We start from the raw sequence: 18,793 nt of genomic DNA on the forward strand, positions 1-18,793 counted from the left end.
AGTTTAAAAAAAAAAAAAAAAAAAAAAAATACACCCATCGGAACTAGTTTTGTGAAAATTGGAAAATATAACGCTGATTTTTGTTGTTTGACTTCTATATTAATATTTTTTCGGCGTGTTATTGTGTCTTAGTTATGTTGTTCTGGTTAAGAATTTGATACCTTTAGTTAACCTGCATACAATAATTATGGAATTATCAAAAATTTAAAAGGTTTTTAAGTGCGGATAAGCCTAATTTTCGATTATCATGGCAGCCATGTTTGTTTACATTTGAAACTTAGCAGAATAGTGGATTTGTTGCCAATCTAGAGAAACTAAACTTCGCAACAACAAATTAACACCTTCTTTTATTATTATGAATTAAATTATACTTAATTCATTCTGAAATTATCATCTAAGTTATTAGCTTGTTTTTGCGTAAAAACTCTAAAAAAATTTTTAATTGTTTTAATTGTACTTGGTGTTTTATGTTTTTCTGTATCTTTCAAGTTTTAATGAAAATATTTTGAATTTTTATGTATTTTTTACCTTGCCGCGAAGTGAGCACCGAGTTAATTAGTAGCGCACGTGCATCAGGTAAGCGGCGTTGTATAGTCTGCGAAAAACTGTTTCTTTTTTATTTCTTTAATTTATTTTATACATCGTTTTAGATTTATTATAGTATTTGAACAAAATTTGTGGTAATTCTTCAGATGATATATTGATATATATATATATATATATTTTTTTTTAAACTCTGAGTCAGAAAATGAAAGAGATGTAATGTTGCTAAAGTGAACCTAACGCAGAAGTGTCGCTGTGGTAAATAAATATTGTGAACTTTATAACTATAACTGAATATGGTGAAAGACTGCATTTATTCTATTGTGGTTTATGCGCTATCCACGAAGTAGATTTAATTAAAAATTCGTTAACTGTTAATTCAATATGCTTAAATGAAATGCAGGAAAATTGCGTATAATTTAGTATTCCGTACAAAGAAGATTTTTTTTTATGAATTCAAGGGAATAATTTTATGAATTTAGACGTTTGATGATGCACCGTAAAAAAATAATGCAAATAATTAAATGTCGATTTATGTGGATACAACAAGGCGATATAATAAAGGTGCACTCCACTCCACCTAACCAAAAAATTCGATCACATCAACTTTATTTGGATATAACTTCGAGGGTATTGTTCCTTCGTCACGTCCCCTAGAAACAAAAAATCTAATGACTCGACATTCTAACGAATTGAATAATGCTCTAAATTAAAATGACCAGCCAGTATACTTGTTTTTAATACCCAATGATGTGTCTAGATTTTTTAATGTGTTAATACTGATGTTAACTCTTCAAGCGCACGGAAAGAGCTAAATTAAATTAGTGCTTAATAAACTTTTTCAGATTCTTTTTTGATTACTTTCATTTTCGAAAACATTACTTGTAAATGTAAATCCTGATCATCTGAGTGAGTCCATGTCACACACATTTTGCTTTTTTCTTTGAATTTCTGTATCATATTAGGGAAAATGCTGATATCATTGCTAACATTGGAAGTAATAACTAAAATAACAAATAAAATAAAATAGTAAACTAATTAATTTAATTTGTAAAATACTAAAATCAAAACTAATAAAACCAATATCCAAAATAGGCAACTTGTTCCTTAAAGGTCTTTCATTTCATAAGATCTTAAAATGAACTTAAAAACTATTCGCACAACGCAAACCATCAAATTAGATCATAATAATAAGGTTTATAACATTCTATTGATTTATTATTGGAATCTTAAAATTCTCCTTTTTAAATATACAAAAATAACATTTTAGCCATTTTCCAAAATGATAGTTTTAAAATTTAGGATTTCATTTTAAATTGCTTTACAAAGCGTTGTCATCACGGCTTCAAAGCAAAGAATAATTAAATTAAACATTTTGATATTTTCAAATATTTTCAAATACTGACTTGGTATTTTTGTTTGTTAAATGTTCGTGAAAAAGCTTGTGAATAAACATACCATAAAAAAAAAAAAAAAAAAAAAAAAAAAAAAAAAAAAAATTGGAACCATTTTTACAACTCTCAACAGTAATAGTTTTTACAAATGAAGGCAACCGGAACAAATCCTATTATCTTCACCAATTTTTATCCTAAAAATATAAATAGTACAGTAAATACAAAAAACAACACTTACATGACAACACTTAACAATTTGTAAACGTGAACAATTTGTAAACAGTTGATTGTGTCCACAGTGCTCAGAATTTTTATTTATTTTTTCTCTTCCCCCTTTTTTTAATATAAAACGTTAGATCTTGAAAACTACCATTTTAAACAACTGAGCGCATTGATGGTATTTAGATTTAGAATAGACACTTTTAAACAAAAATATTCGTACCGTTTGGAGAAATTTTTAACCTTTTTGTGTTAGAAATACCTATTAATTTTTTTAACTCAAAGAGGCGTTAGCTCAAAAAGGCTATTAGTCTCGAAACGGCATTTTGCATCAAAGTGTTGAATCACTTTCCAAATTGTTGCCACCAAATATTATCGCCCTGTGCTATATTTAAAGGAATTAAATACTGAAAAATCTGTATGAATGTATGTATATTTCTTGCATTGTGAAAAATCAACGGTACCTATAGCCATCATATTTTGAGTAACGAACATAGCCACCTGGCAGGCCCGAATTCTGAATATAAACTTGTTTTATTATCTATGTCATATTTTATTTAAATTTTTTTATTTAAACCAATATTACAAAGACAGCAGTGGTAACACTATACGGAATAAAATCTTTTTATCTAAAGCCCGAGAGAGTATCTATCGGGAATTCTAAAAATGTTCTGTTTTAAAATATTTTTAGTCCAAATGCTCTCGAAGCATTATATGCGTGTAAGTGAAAAAAATGCCTTTTTTGGCTTTATTTTTTTATTTTATTGTATATACTATATTTTTTCCTTGCTGCATAGTGTTATGTTACATTACTTACCATAGTATTTGTCCTCTATGCGCATAGGCAAGTATTCCATAATACGAAATATAAAATCTGTAATTTATAGTCTATCCCCAAAGTGCTACTGTCTGCCAAGGCACAAGACATTTAATTTATTTTTCAAATTCTAACTGTAGTTGCTTAACAAAATAAACGATTTTAAAGTTATGAAAATATTTTTTGATAATTTATTTTACTTTTAATAATGCATCTAACTCATGAAACATACAATTATATTGTGTATTTAAATCGTATAATAAATAATTCAACTCATTTTTATGAATATTTGCAACACTTTTATTTAATAAATGTTACATTTAATATCATATATCATGTACCTCTTGTTACAGAAAAATAGTTTGCTTTTCTTCAGTAAATAAAGAAATGAAATTTCAAATACTCAAACAAACATTTCTGAACAATACCGATTTCTTAAATTAGTTGTATATATATTTTCTTTGAATGTGTGTGTCTGATTGTGGCAAAGCCTAGAGGGCTATCTGCCTAAGCGGAGGAATGCATTTATGGAGGAGGACTTTCTAAGGAAAACTGGCTTGTATACACGTTACACATGGAGAAAATCACGAAAACGCCCATGCAGCCAGCCCGTTCGCGGGATTCGAACCTCGGACTGAACTACCAGTGTTCAGCGACTTCGCTCGAAGTTACTCAGCGACTTCGCTCGACACAGATCCCTCTTCTTCCGCTCGGCCGCTCGTCGGCCTCTCTCTGAATGCTTTTACTTTTTTTACTTTTTTTCCGTAGCTGATAACGTAACACAAATGAAAGATAATTCATTTCTGTTTTTAATATTATTACAGACGATCGTGCTTATTTCTAAAATGACTGTTTAGCCACTGTATGCATATTAAAGACCGACTGAAGAAAGATATTTCTAAATTGCTTTTCTGTTCTGAAAAGCAGAAAAAATTCTGCTGGAGGAAGAAAGTAACAAAATTGATTTTTTTTTTTTTCCTTAACTGATGCTCTAATACTATTCAGTTCCATTTTTTGAAAGAGAAAATAATAATGAAAAAATCAAGTAGGTTCACTTCACAGGATGAATATTATAATAAGCAGTTAAAATAATATTTATTTTAAACAAGAAATTATTTTAAACAATGATAGATTTTAGTAATTTTTTCCTTTCTCTACCAATAAGAATTATTTTTAGGCCAAATGGACGTTAGCCAAAGGAGCTATTAGTCTCCACTCAGCATTTTGCGTTAAATCACTACAAACGGCTGAATCCCTTTTCAAATTGTTGCCACCAAATATTATCGCCTGTATCATATTTAAAGAAACTAAATAATAAAGAATCTGCATGAATGTATGTATGTTTCTCGAATTGTGAAAAAACAATGTACCTAATGCCATCAAATTTTGAATAACATAGTCCTCCACCCAAATATGGGTGTCTAGAAGATTGAATTTGGAGTTTGTTTTATTATCTATTTCACTATATCTTATATATAGTTAAAACTTGAGCGAATTTTTTATTAAAAAACTGAACGATTTCAAACAACACTGGAGAAAATAATAAATTTTTATCTCCAGCGTGAGAGACTTTTACTGGAAATTCTAAAGATAGGCTGTTTTAAAATATTTTTAGCACAAAGTGGTGTTATCCCAAATGCTCTCGAAACGTGTATGTGTCTGTAAATGGAAAAAAAAAAAAAAAAAAAAAAAAAAAACCGTTTGCGTGTAATATAAAATAAAATCTGAAAGCTTTATTTGTGTTTAAAAGCATCATTTATGTACTAGATTTTAGAAAATTAACTATATGAAAATTTTTTTTTTATGTCTTGTATTATTGTTACATTATTTTCAACCTACCTTTATAATTAAATCGTAATTTTATTAACAAACACAGACAATCCAGTTTGTATTTTTTTTAATGACGCGAACATTACAATATAGTTTTATCCATTATATAAATAGATAATCGTTATCATTTCCCGTCTTCTTCTGTAAGGTGATGATCTCCAAAGAAGACCAAAATCTTCTTGAAGCAAGGGGAATCATTTTACAGAGAAATACCTTGTATTGATACTAAACGGAAAATATCACAAAAGTATAATTGGAAGCATTACTCATTTGAAACTCAAAATTCTTAGCAACTACCGTTTGCAATTTTGTAATTTACGCGTTTGAAATTGACAGGCTCAGCAACAAGCATTTGTTATTTTATTATTTATGCATTTGAAAATGATAACATAACAACTGCCATTTGTAATTTTATAATAGAATAAAACTTATATGGTAACTTCAGCAGTGTTTCCAAAATATTTCATGAGGTGTTCCTGTACATCCTTCTCATAACACAGAACGGGAACTTGTTAAATATTAATGCGGATGAATGTATAAATCAAAATTAGCTGTACCTTTCTGGGGCACGCCTATCCTTATCAAAAGCGCCCTCTGAGAGATTTATATATCATTAATATTTATTTTCAATAAGTCTTAATGCACTTTCTTCGATATCTACATAGTCGTGTGTGGTCCTAAATTACATATACTTGCTGTTTATTTATCAATATAATATACTGTGTATACATATGCAATGAAAATTCGTTAACTTGTCATTTGAAGAGAACGTATTGAGAAATATTTTGTAAGCCTATGCTGATATGCAACTGATATTTAGAGAGCGTATGAAACATGAATTGATTTCTTATTTTCAAGAGGTAATCATGTACTACGTACTATAGAGGGTGTACTTTTTTACAAGTTATAACTTCACAGCTATACGAGAGGAAGTCAGTTTGCTTAAAAGTGATAAAAGATGATGAAATGCATTCAGATTTTAAACTGCTAACTTGACTACCTGTCGTTAATGGCAGAGGGCAAGAAATTGTTTTTTTTAAACTTAAATTTGAATTTGTGTTATTATTTAAAAGCTGTAAAATTTTTTCGATCAAAATATGTTTTTTTTTTCCTAATGTAAAAATAATTTTCATAAATACTGGGTTGTCTAATTAAGACAAACTTTTTTTAAAATTTTTTCTCTTAAATGTAGAATTCAAAATTAGCCAAAAAAGCAACCTTAGCGGCGAGGAATTTGGGTAAAGTTCTATCTATTTGGAGAGCAATCAGACACAGATCCCTCTTCTCCAGGAGCAAAAAAAAATTTTTTTTTTTTTTTTTTTTTTTCTGCAAAAAGATAATAGCGACAACCGTTTTTAAAATAGCGATTCAGAAAAGCAAATGACGCATGGAGGCAATAGGCAAACGAACAAACTGTAAGAAATTTCTCGCAAAACGTTTGCCTTTGTGCGTCATTATTATTATTATTATTTTTTTTTTGGATCGCTATTTTAAAAACGGTTGTCGTTATTACCTTTTTAAAAAAAAAAAAAAAAAAAACTGCCATAAAAAGGGTTTTTTATGGAAGGGAGAGGCTAATTTTAAAAGACTAGAAGGGAGGGTTGCCTTCGTGGAGAACTTCTAGGAGAAATCCTCTACGAGAATCTTATTCATAATTTATTTAAAAGTGTCTTTTATAAACAATATAATTCTTAGTAAAAGTGAAAAGTTCGATTTGTAGGCATGTCTTCATATATAAGTAGATTAAATTATTGCACTGGGAACATTTAGTGGTACTTATAAAATTCAGTTAAAATATATATTTAGAATTGTTTAAAAATAACTCATGCTCCAAAGTATTTCTTAAAAGATGTGTGTTATTAATTTGTCCTCTTTTAGATTTAAGTTTTATAATATACCACAGTGTAAAGGGAAATAATAATAATAATAATAATAATAAATGAAACAATGTGGGTAAACATGTAGTGTGAAATTTGTAGACATATTTTTCGACAAGGAATCTAGATAATAATCGTACTGATTAACTTATTTATGTGAAGTTTTGGAAAAATAAAGCAAAAAAATTCCGGTCTAAAAAGTAGATTTAACGTAAGAATAAATAAATAATTTTGTTTTTTATACTATTGTTCCATATTTATAATGACCAACTCGAATGCATGTTTTATAATGTCTATATAAAAGAATAAAATAAAAGCAATATTAATATAAACCATTATGTAAAATTATAAGTTTCGGGATATTAAAACTTCATTGAGATTACAAATCCTAATGTAATGTAAGGAGTTTTTAAAATAAACTCCGCACTTCTCTCTTAGTCTTGAACACTTAAAAATTATAGATATCAAATGGAAGGAAAAAAACCAATGTAAAATAGAATATTACTCAAAAAGTAAACTTAACTTGGCCTAGATTAAAAAGATTTCAAAGGCCATCAGATACAGAACCCTCTACTTTAGAAGGAAATAATAATAATAATAAAATGTGAAAGCTTTCAGATTTTATATTACGGCCAAAGGGTTTTCCCCCTCATGTTGTGTGTTACCTTTATTTATTAAATATCATGGTATTCTCCTATAAGTCATAAAAATTCAATTCAACAGCAATACTCCAAAATATTTAAAAAGAGCATATCCTTAGAATTTCTGATACACAGTCTCGCGCGCTGGAGATTAAAAAATTTTTTTTTTTCGTACAGTGTTGCCATTGCTCACTTTGAAATCGTTGAGTTTGTTAATCAAAAATTCGTTAAAGTTTTACAAAATATGAAATAGAAAATAAATTCTAAATATGGGCTTCCAGATGCCCATATTCGAGTAGAGGACTGCGTTATTCAGAATTTGATGCCTCTAGGCACCGTTGTTTTTTCACAATGCGAGAAACATACACACATTCTTGCAGATTCTTCATTATTTAATTTCTTTAAATATAACACAGAGCGATAACGTTTGGTGGCAACAATTTGAAAAGTGAAACGGACATTTAAAGTTTTCGACGCAGAACGCTAAGCGAAATTAATAGCCCTTCTGGGCTAACACCCTTTGGGCTAAAAACAGTCCTAAAGAAGATGCAGATATATTGTTTTACTTACAGATATACTAGTTAAATGCTTAGCAATTAAAATATGAATACATAATGTACCCTTAGTAAAATTAACTATGCACAGGATTAATTATGATTGCGCAAGTCATAATTATATATTCTATCAGAAAATTATGCCTGTCTCCAAAACATATTTTAAATACCCTGTTCTCAAAAGCGAACTGATAATAAGTACATTTGCGTCGAAATGATCCTTAGTGGGTCGTGACATCATTTAGACTTTCTAGAAATACAGAAAATTCATTCCTGTTCCTAATTGCTCTAAACAAAGTATTTTGTATTTTATCTATTGATGATACGTTACTGAGCTTCATTATCATACATAGTATGTATCATATTAAGTTATATTTGCTTTTCAGGTTGTTTGCCACCATTACGAATGTGGATAGATGGCAAGTTGCACGAAATATCCTCTTACACCGCATTTACCAATAACTTTTAGTATATTTGCAATGTCAAAATCGCTGAAATATGCGATTTTTAGAATTGCAAGCTTTACAGAAAAGTTGAAAATATAAATATCACTATTCATGATTATGATTATGATGCTGTTGACAATTTGAAATGACGCCGAGCAGTTTTAAGCTATAAACCATCATAATTTTAACTTTACACTTTTATGATATTTACCCAATGCTTGGTCTCAAACGGGATGTATAGCATCATGTCACGTCTCGACAAACCAGAACTGCAAAGAAAAAAAAATATTAAAGTAAAATGTTTACTCACATCATTCCTTACTCATTATTATCTTTGAATAATTTTTATTTCTTACTCTTGGTAACTGCTCCTGATGTAACTTGATACAGTAACGTAAAATTTTTAAGTTAAGAGACTTTTTTTTGCAAAGTGTTCCCTACATAATTTTACATTTTACACACTCCTTTCAACTTATTTGATCGCAGTTTTTAACTTTAAAAATCTGTATTTAGCGACTTATTCTTTCCTTCTTTGCAAAGTTACTCTAAGAAAAATGGGCTAAAAAAACTCAGTCTTAAATGAAAGGCATAAGATTTAACCTACACATAGATACTTAATACATGACGTTATAAATAGTATCTTTGATTAATTACACTCACAACACAAATATTCATAAAATTTTGCTGAATTTTTTTCATATGATGTGTATTTTATCTTTATTTTCATGAAAGAATAAGCTCAGGAAGCATGATTAACCAATTATTTTTTCTCCAAAATTATGGATTCAGTTCAGCTAATAGCTGGGCTTGCCAGACACTTACAGGGGGACAGGTTATGCACTGGGAACTGCAATAATTCCTTACCTTCTTCATACTTAAAGAGCAATTGGGAAGAGCCACAAGAGCCAGTCGACTAAGTCCAAATGAAGGATGACTTATTACCCAACTCATATATACCATAACTTTCAAATTGCATTATATTTTCATTATGTTCTATATAATAAAATTAGTTAATAAATCGAGTCTTAGCTTGAAAATCACTTGCGGGTCATCGACTATGAGCTCAAGAACACCCAAGGGTCAGCAGACTACAGTTTAAGAATTATATGAGTAAGGTATATTATAAATTGTTCTAAAATAGCCACGTTTTTTTTTACTCAGTTATTTAAGCAATGCAAGTTTTAATTTGAAAGATAAATTATAGAACGGCAGAAACTGAAAAATGATGGCCACAGGCATGATAAATGATAACGCAATGCACAAAATAGATGGACTGTATTGCAAGCATTACTAATGTGAAAAAAGTTTAAATAAATAAAAAATAAGCATTTTTATAAGTTTTCCTTTAACACTTCTTAAAATTCAATTTGAACCGCCACACACACACACACACACAAAAAAAAAAAAAAAAAAAAAAAAAAAAAAAAAATCACGCGGCTTTCGTTTTATTTACCTGATTTTAAAACAGCAAGCACGGGGGGAGGGGAGCAACTTACATAAAAGCAATAATTTTAAAGAGTAATATTTCTTCACTTTTTGGCATCAAAAGCATGATTAATTAATATAATTTTTCTGTATAGTACAGTTACGGAAGTTAATAATATTATTTAAAATTAATACCTAATTTAATTTATTATTTTTAATTTATTCTTAGGTATTAATAAAATTAATACCTAAGAATAAGTCGCTAAAAATGTATAAATTAATACTTACAGTTTCTTCATTTTAGCTAATGAAAATAATTTGAGCAAACTACCCATCCATACCGCAAATCGCCATGAAAGAATAAATCATTGTAGCTTGAAATAACAGGAGTCTGCAAAAAAACAATGAAATTTAGGTAAGATAAGTAAAACTTGATTGTATTTTTTAATTTATCATTTTATTATTACAGATATATCTACTGTTTTTAAATCCGATGTGAAACAATTACTTAAAATTCTTACTTATATATTTATGTACCATAACAGCAGTTGTTATAAATATCCGGAATCTATTTTTAGGAAGTTACCTATGTTCAGAGCAACCAGATTTGAGAGAACTTTCCAAAATTTTCAAGAAAGCTCAGCACGTCATTACTAGAATATCCTGGCAAGTTTTACTGCTTGTCGCAAAACAAGTGGTAATCAGGACCATTAGGAAGTGATTTGGTGATTCAGATACCACTTAAACTGTGATGATCTCCCTCTTTAATTAATGTACCTTTTGCCTGGCGTCAACAAAATGTTTTCAAAATTTTAAGTTAAAATGCTTATGACTCAGTAGCGGCCGAGCGGTAAAGTGGCTGTCGGGGTTTGAATTGTGGCGAACGGTTTGACTGTATGGCGGTTTTCGCGGGTTTCTTTACCTGTAGCTTGCATACGAACCAGTTTCTCTTGGAAAGTCCTCCACCAAGACATCCTTCTTCTTAGGTAGATAGCCCTCGAGTGTTTTGCCACTCAAATGAGCAAAACCAAAACCTTAGGCTAGGAGTCGAATAATGACAAATGCGCTAAGATTAGAGTAGATTTCGGGTATCTGAAAGTTCGAAAGTCCCGTTCTTAGAAAAAAAAAAAAAAAAATGTAAGTGACGATTCACTTCGATTCTAATGAATTAATTCAACTATCTATGACTAGTTTTCATCTCTCTGAAGTAATTATCAGGAGAAAACTGAGTTGCTAATAAGGTAAAAGCCCAGAAAAGTTATTAAAAATAGTTTTTCTCTTACAAATATCAGTTTCTCAACAGCGAGCGATGTAACGTTTACTTATTCTTTCCAAAGCAGCAAATGTGAATTAAAAGCAAAATTAAATAAATAAATAAATAATATATATATATATATATATATATATAAAGTAGCAAGACAACAGGAATTAGAGAGACCTTAGTGGTCAAGAATTTTGCGCACTGAGCTGCAAAAGTTTTTTTTAATTTTATGAGAGGAATGTTAAAAAGCTAATGCTAAAAAATACATTTGACACTACAGTTCCTTAGCAAAAATGTAAAATCATGTAACAGTTAGAAACAATATTAAAGTAGTAAAAGCTATCTCGTAAAAATTAAATGCAAAAATTAAAATTTGAGATGACTTCAAAATAAAAAAGGGTGAGTAAAATTTAAGAAATTTTAACGTGCAAACAATTTAAAAAAGAACTCTTGTAAAAATTAAATACATTTCAAATACACAGTAAATATGTACAAAAAATTGCAATAAATGATAAATAGCTCAACTCGAGGTTTGAGCCGGATTTATCAAGGGAAAAGCAGCTCAAAACACGACTCAAGTTAATACCTATAACGCGTTTCGTCAAACGATAGTAATTGAGACTATAAGCGTTCACTAATAGAACTTGAAAAATCTAAAAAAGTTTAGTAAGTCCCAATTATATTGCTTCTTTTCCCGACGCGCAGTAATTTAAATTGTAAATGTAAAACTTACTAATTAACAAGAAAACGTTTTACAAGAAAGCCTAGTTAAGCAAAAGTACAATTAAAATAAAATAGCTAAAAAGCTATTGACGAGCTGTAATTTAAATTGTAAATGTAAAACTTACTATTAAACAAGAAGCAAACTATACAAGAAAGTCTAGTTAGGCAAATGTACAACATGAAAGCTTTCAGATTTTACATTACATCCGACGTCTTTAACGTTTTGTGTGTTATCTTTATTTAGTAAATATCATGCTCTTCGCCCTTAAACCATAAAATTCAATTCAGCAACAATATCGCAAAATAATTTTAAAATGAGCATGCATTTAGAATTTCCGATACACAGTCTCGCGCCCTGGAAATATTTCCCCCCCTCCCCCGTACATTGTTACCATTGCTCGCTTTGAAATCGTTGAGTTTGTCAATGAAAAATTCGTTAAATTGTTACAAAATTTGAAATCAATAATAAAACAAATTTCAAATTCGGGCCTCCAGATGCCCACATTCGGGTCTAGACGTACGTTATTCAAAATTCGATGGCTCTAGGTACCGTTGTTTTATCACAATGCGAGAAACGTACATACCTTTATGCAGATTCTTCACTTTTTAATTTCTTTAAATATAATCCAGGGCGATAATATTTGGTGGCAACAATTTGAAAAGGGAACCGATATTTATAGTGAACCAACGCAAAATGCCAAAACGAAATTAATAACCCTTCTGGGCTAATAACTAAATAAATTACTAAATTTATTTTTCAAACTTGGCTTTGTCCTTTACTCAAATATAGAAGATGTATAAAGATTTGCTCAAAAGATGTCAAAACCTGCAAAATCTAGAACTCTCAGAAAATGTGGCAGTGGCTCTCAAGCTTTTCTGAATTCCATTATGCGACTCCTATTGTCATGAATTTTGATTACCCGTTATATGTAATTATAGCAAAGCATGGGAAGTCTGTGCAGTTAAGGAGAAGCATGCCTTCGTGGAGGAAAATGCCGTTGTAAAGGAGAAAATGACTGTTTAGAAGTTACATAAAGGGAAAATTTTTCAAGATGATAATTTCATATCATGTACTCTATATGAGACCAGCAGCAGTTTCGAAGACAAGAAACTGATACTATGATTTAACAGAATCAAGACACAATCCGATGTCAGTTGTTTGGGACGGGTAACTTTTCATAATAACAAATACTATTCTTCTGTAAAATAATATTAACCATAGCGATATGTCTCACCTAGAATGAAAAGAATTAAATATGTTCAAAATGAGTTAATGATACGTCAAACTGAATATTTTAAATGAATTTACATTTAATTAAGAAATTTTGAAAGATAGTGATGAAAGTGCCGGTGTATTTAAAGTTTATTTGTAACCAAGTGTAATACCTCTTTATATATATGCTTTTTTATCTTAGCATATGCTAATCTAATAATTTATTTTGTTAACGTTTATTAGCATTAGTATTTTTAAATCTTGAAATCTAATCTTAATTCTCTGAATTTTTCATTTCGCAATTACAATACCGATTCTCTTCATTTTTGATTTGCGTTTGCTTTTACGCAATTTACGATATTTATTTAAATGAATTCCACCATTTCTTGTTTAGAATGCGAGTATACCGCAGACGTTCCCAAAATGAACCTGCAAGTTTTACAGTTTTAACAAGTAAATGTAACTTTAATTTTCTCAAGGGACCGAGCTATGACTTGATAAGCTTAGTTCAAAAACTCAGTTTTAATCTATTGTCCGTGAAAAAAAAAATAATAAGTAAATAAAATAAAATAAAATGTGAAAGCTTTCAGGTTTTATATTGTTTTTTGCATTTACAGACACATATACTTTTCGACGGCACTTGGGCTAATGCCACTTTATGCTAAAAATATTTAAAACAGCATATTTTTAAAATTTCTGATGTCTCGCGTGCTGGAGATAAAAATTGTTTATTCCCGTACAGTGTTGCTATTGCTCGCTTTGAAATTTGCTCACTCTGAGTTTCTTAATAAAAAAATTCTTTAATGTTTGACAAAATATGAAATAGACAACAAAACAAATTCGAAATTCGGCCTTCCAAGTGCTCATGTTCGAGTGGAGGACTATGCTATTCAAAATTTGATGAATCTAGAAATTTGATGTACCATTGTTTTTTCACAGTGCGAGAAACATACCTACATTCATGCAGATTCTTCAATATTTAGTTTCTTTAAATATAATACAGGGCGGCAATATTTGGTGGCAACAATTTGAAAAATGTTACATCACATTTAAGTGATTAAACGCTAAATGCGGTTTCGAGACTAAGAGCTCTTTTTGGGCTAACGCCTCCTTTGGGCTAAAAAGGTTTTATAAACTGACACAACAACGCAAGGCGGCAGCCTATTCTTATAGCTCTTATTCTTAAAATTTTTCATATATTTAACAAGCGTTTCGCAGATAGGTCTGTTGATGCTAAACACACAAATATATATATATTAATATATATATATATATATATATATATCAGATTCATAAACTTCGTGCAGATAATAGGTGTTATTTAATTATTAAGTAGATTAAGATGGTTTTTGGCATTGAGGTAATTTTAAGATGATTTTTGGCATTAACAACAAATAAAAAAACTAGAATGGCATTTGCGAAAAGCATTCCAAGCTTTTAAGAAAAATTTATACTTTCCGCCTCGTAGTGTATATTTACCGTTCCTATTTGTTTGTACATTAACTTACTTTACTAAACTACGCACCCATGTTTAATGTGTATAGGAGTCAGTTTCCCTTAGAAAGTCCTCCACGAAGGCATCCCTCCCCTTAGGCAGATAGCCCTAGTGTGCTTTGCCATAGTTAAATAAACCAAACCAAACCTAACAAAGTCCAGTTAATGTCTAATAAGTGGATAAAAAGCTCTAACATATACAAAATTAGCTAATACCCCCCAACATAAAGTAAATTTTACTAAATATTTCTGTAGATTTGCAATATACAGCAATAAAATTCTTAGCTATTGTTCGCTTATACGAAGAAAGATGCTATGTTTTTAGTAATAATGGGAAAAAATAAAGAAGTTTCATTGATGTATGTAAGAAAATATTACTCATAAAAATGCTACCTATAAAAAATGTAGGTTTTTCATTCCTAATTACTGAGTAAATATTTTTATATTATGATTTGTATACTAACATACTTGCTTATTCATTTCAGAAGGGGGGGAACTGGAATTACCTTCTAAAGCGTGAGATCATGTGATGTTATCTCGACAGTTGTCTTCTTTAGTGTCAGCTGTCAAGCAAGAGCTTTGGCCCAAGGCGTTGATGGATTGATGTCTACGACTTCTTGTTGAACACGAGGCGTGGCTTGCTGTCTGTAATGATAACACCGTAATGTAATTACTCGGATATTAATACTTTGGTTCTAATTTCTGTAGTAGGGATACGTTAAATTGTGTACCACTGAGTTTAGATCAACACGAAAGTAGTGTAGTTGTAAAATAACCTGCTCGGAATTAGTAATAAATTGATGTTTATATAGTTATTAATTTCAAGGTAAGCGAAATTTTGTTTATATGTGTTTTAAAAAAAAGTTGCTCTGGTAATGTAAAAAGGGGATCAGTTTAAGCTTGTTCTAGTAAATCTTATTTGTGTGCATGTTAAATATGCAAACTGAAATACAGTAAAACTCCATTTATGCGAGCTCCAAATGTCCGGAAATTCTTTTATCAGAGTAAAGTAAAATTAAGCTAATTGGTAGTTAGTTGACTTTAGTGCTTTAAGATTCTATCGTTGATTTAAATAATGAAAAAAAAAATAATATTATAAGCGGATATTATATAAGCGTCATTATTGTACGATTCGTGTTATATTATTAAATAGTTCCAATTAAGGTAATGTTTCAATTTAATTTTTCTACAATAAAAATAACTCCTGTGCTTTGTTTACAAAAATAAAAATAATTTCTTTGTTTAATTACCTAATGAAATGTATTATCTTGTTATTTGTATTATCTGACAGCAGTTTAATTTAATTTTGGGGAATAAAAGTAGATTATGCATTTTGTTTGCGGAAAAAATAATTCCTTGTTTAACTTAAATGTAAAAAATAAACATAATAATAAAAATTTGGGGGAATAGAAATAAGTTATACTCTTTATTTGCAGGGAAAAAATTCTTTGCTTAACTTAAACAGGAAAAAAATAAATAAATAAATAAATAAATAAATACATAGTTTGTATTTTGCTTCAAGATAAAAAAAAATTAATTTCATTTTCCTGAAAACGATGTGTTTTGTATTATAAACAAAATGATATAAAGTAAAAATATTTTATACATTTTTAGTTAAATAATTTCTATTGAAATGTGCTAGAATAGACCAGAAAATAAAATTTGTGATTTGCTGTATAGTAAATACATATTTGACGGGCAGCAAAAAAATACGATTTTTTTTTAATATTCGGATAGACTATGTTCCCAACCCAATTATTCGGTTTTTTCGATTATCCTGATGAACTACGATCTCAGTTAATTTACTTATTTGCAGTTTTACTATAAGTGGAAGGGAAGTTATAATAATAATAATAATAGTAATGAAACGATTTAAATCTCAGTATCAAAATCACAGCAGTGTAGCAGCATGCTATAGTTGTACTATAAAGTTACTTTTCTTTAATATAAATTGTTTATTTTTTATAAGAGGTGCAGATGAAACGTAAGTTGGAACTTATTAGTGTTTATCAGCGTTCAATAGTATTTACTTGTACTTTGAAGTTTATTAGGGAAATTCTGCTTTCTGAATAATTATTAAGTTGTTTAACTCTGTGAAAGCTTTTTCATTATTTTGCGACATCTCCGTACAGTTTTATTATTTGTTCTTTCTATTGGTAATTATTAGCTTTCTTTCTAAATTTAATGCAGGATGCTTGCTAAATTTGCTAAACAACAGATGGAATACGAAATAGTACCTTCCCAAAAGTCTCTTAATATGTGTGGAACGTTTGGACGATATTAGTGTAATATTAATTAAATTTAGGTAGCTCATTCATATTTCATGCATATAATTATTAGTTCCAATGATCTGCCAGAAAAATATGAAATTCCACAAGATAAAAGCGTTCGAAGCCGATTAGCATGGATGAATGCAGAATTATACATTAGCGACGAAAAATACAACTGTATAGCGACAAAATGAGGATTTGAAATAAAAATTCTTAAAACTATGTAAATTACTCATTATCTACAAGAATAACGCAAGCTTTGCCATAAAAATAATAATTTACATAATTTTTTAACTATCGGTTTTTCTAATGAACTTGTATGATTCTGAATATAACTGCATTAATTGTCTCCATTCTCAGTCTTTGAAATAGAAAACTGAGCCTATAATTATTATACATAATTAATTATTATTGATTTAACTGCTGATTTTTCAGTAGGTAGTATGCTAATAATAAATATTCGGGTGTACCTAGTTGTCTTGGGTGCTAATTTCATAGTTTGATTGTGTAGAGAATATACTTAAAATTCTGCTAAATTTGTAAGCTTCAAATAAATTGAAAATGACATGCTTGAACTCGTTACAATGAGATGATAAAACAAATAATGACTTTAATTAAAATATGTACCATAAACAATTTTGTTTGTTCACTTTCTGTTAACATCTGAATTTTTAAGATGTGCAGTTGTTTTAAACTCATAATTTACTTGTCTGTGAAACAAAAAAATGGATAACGATGCGTAAAATGAGGAATTATATATATGTATATATATATTTAAATGCTTGAAGCAGGAGTGGCCATGCTTCATACCTGTTGGGAGCAAACTTTAGATTTTAAAAATACATAACAATATTTGAACAAAATTTGTATTAAAATTTGTCTTAATGCTTGTAGCCATTAGGTTATTTTTAAGACGGAAGACGAGAAAAATGAGCAATGTTCTCGCTGGGACTCGAACCTCGGACCTCTCGAATACGCGCAGAGTGTCCTGATCACCATGAATGCATGCTAAGAAAGCGAGTGAAATATCTTATATGCACCCCCTTTAAAGGGCGACTAGGGATTAGGGGAGCCACTCGCCAAATTCTGGTGGTGAAGAATCATCATCCACCACCTTTTGTAGTTTGGGCGTCACTGTAAAGACATTAGGTACTTTTTTAAAGCAGAAGAGATGTTAAATGAACAATGTCCTCGCCAGGACTCGAACCTCGGATGTCTCGAATACGCGCCAAGTGTGCTAACAGCTACACCACGAAGGCATGCTAAGAAGGCGGGAGAAATACCTTATATGCTTTAAAAAATTTCATAAGATTCTCGAATGATATCATATTTTATAATCAATATGATTATTTAACATAAAAAATTTAGAAAATAGCAATTGACAAAAAGTTTTATAAAATTATTCATAATATATAATTCGTGTTGTGGTTAGGATATAATCTCAATCCATTTATTCGGATTTTTCCGTTACACTGACGGACTACCATCCCAGTTAATTCACATATTTGGAGTTTTGCTATAGGTCAAAGGGAAGTCATAATAACAATAATAGTAATAAATAAATAAATGAATCTGAAAGCTTTAAGATTTTATATTACTCCCAAAGGGGCGTTTTTTTTATTTACATACACATACGCTTTTCGAGAGAATTTGGGCTGTTTTAAAAATTACCTCAGTAGCAAGTCTCAGAAATAGTTCAAAATTTAATATCTAAAAGCATGATGCATGTAATACAATTTAAAATATGAAACTATTATTGTTAAAATAGCATGACGTAGCTCGAATTGTGTTTCAAAACTGGAATGATATTTCAAAAATAATATTACTATTTGTCATAACATGAGCCATATTTAACGAGCCAAAGAGCCACATATTTCCAAGAGCCAAAGAGCCACTATATGCTAGGCACGAGAAGCTGCAGCTTGGCCTTGCCTAGCATGTAGTATTAAGACTCGGTTACGTCTGCCTACGATTAATTTTATCTGCTCTCTGAAAATTAAGAACAATTGCTCTTATGAGATTATTAAGTGCTATTTATATCCATACATAAACGTGAAAAAAAGGAATTCGAACATTATTAACGAAG

The sequence above is a fragment of the Stegodyphus dumicola genome, chromosome 12 (assembly GCF_044657685.1).
Source record: "Stegodyphus dumicola isolate Sdum_Otavi_A_Nest chromosome 12, ASM4465768v1".
Classification (NCBI taxonomy): domain Eukaryota; kingdom Metazoa; phylum Arthropoda; class Arachnida; order Araneae; family Eresidae; genus Stegodyphus; species Stegodyphus dumicola.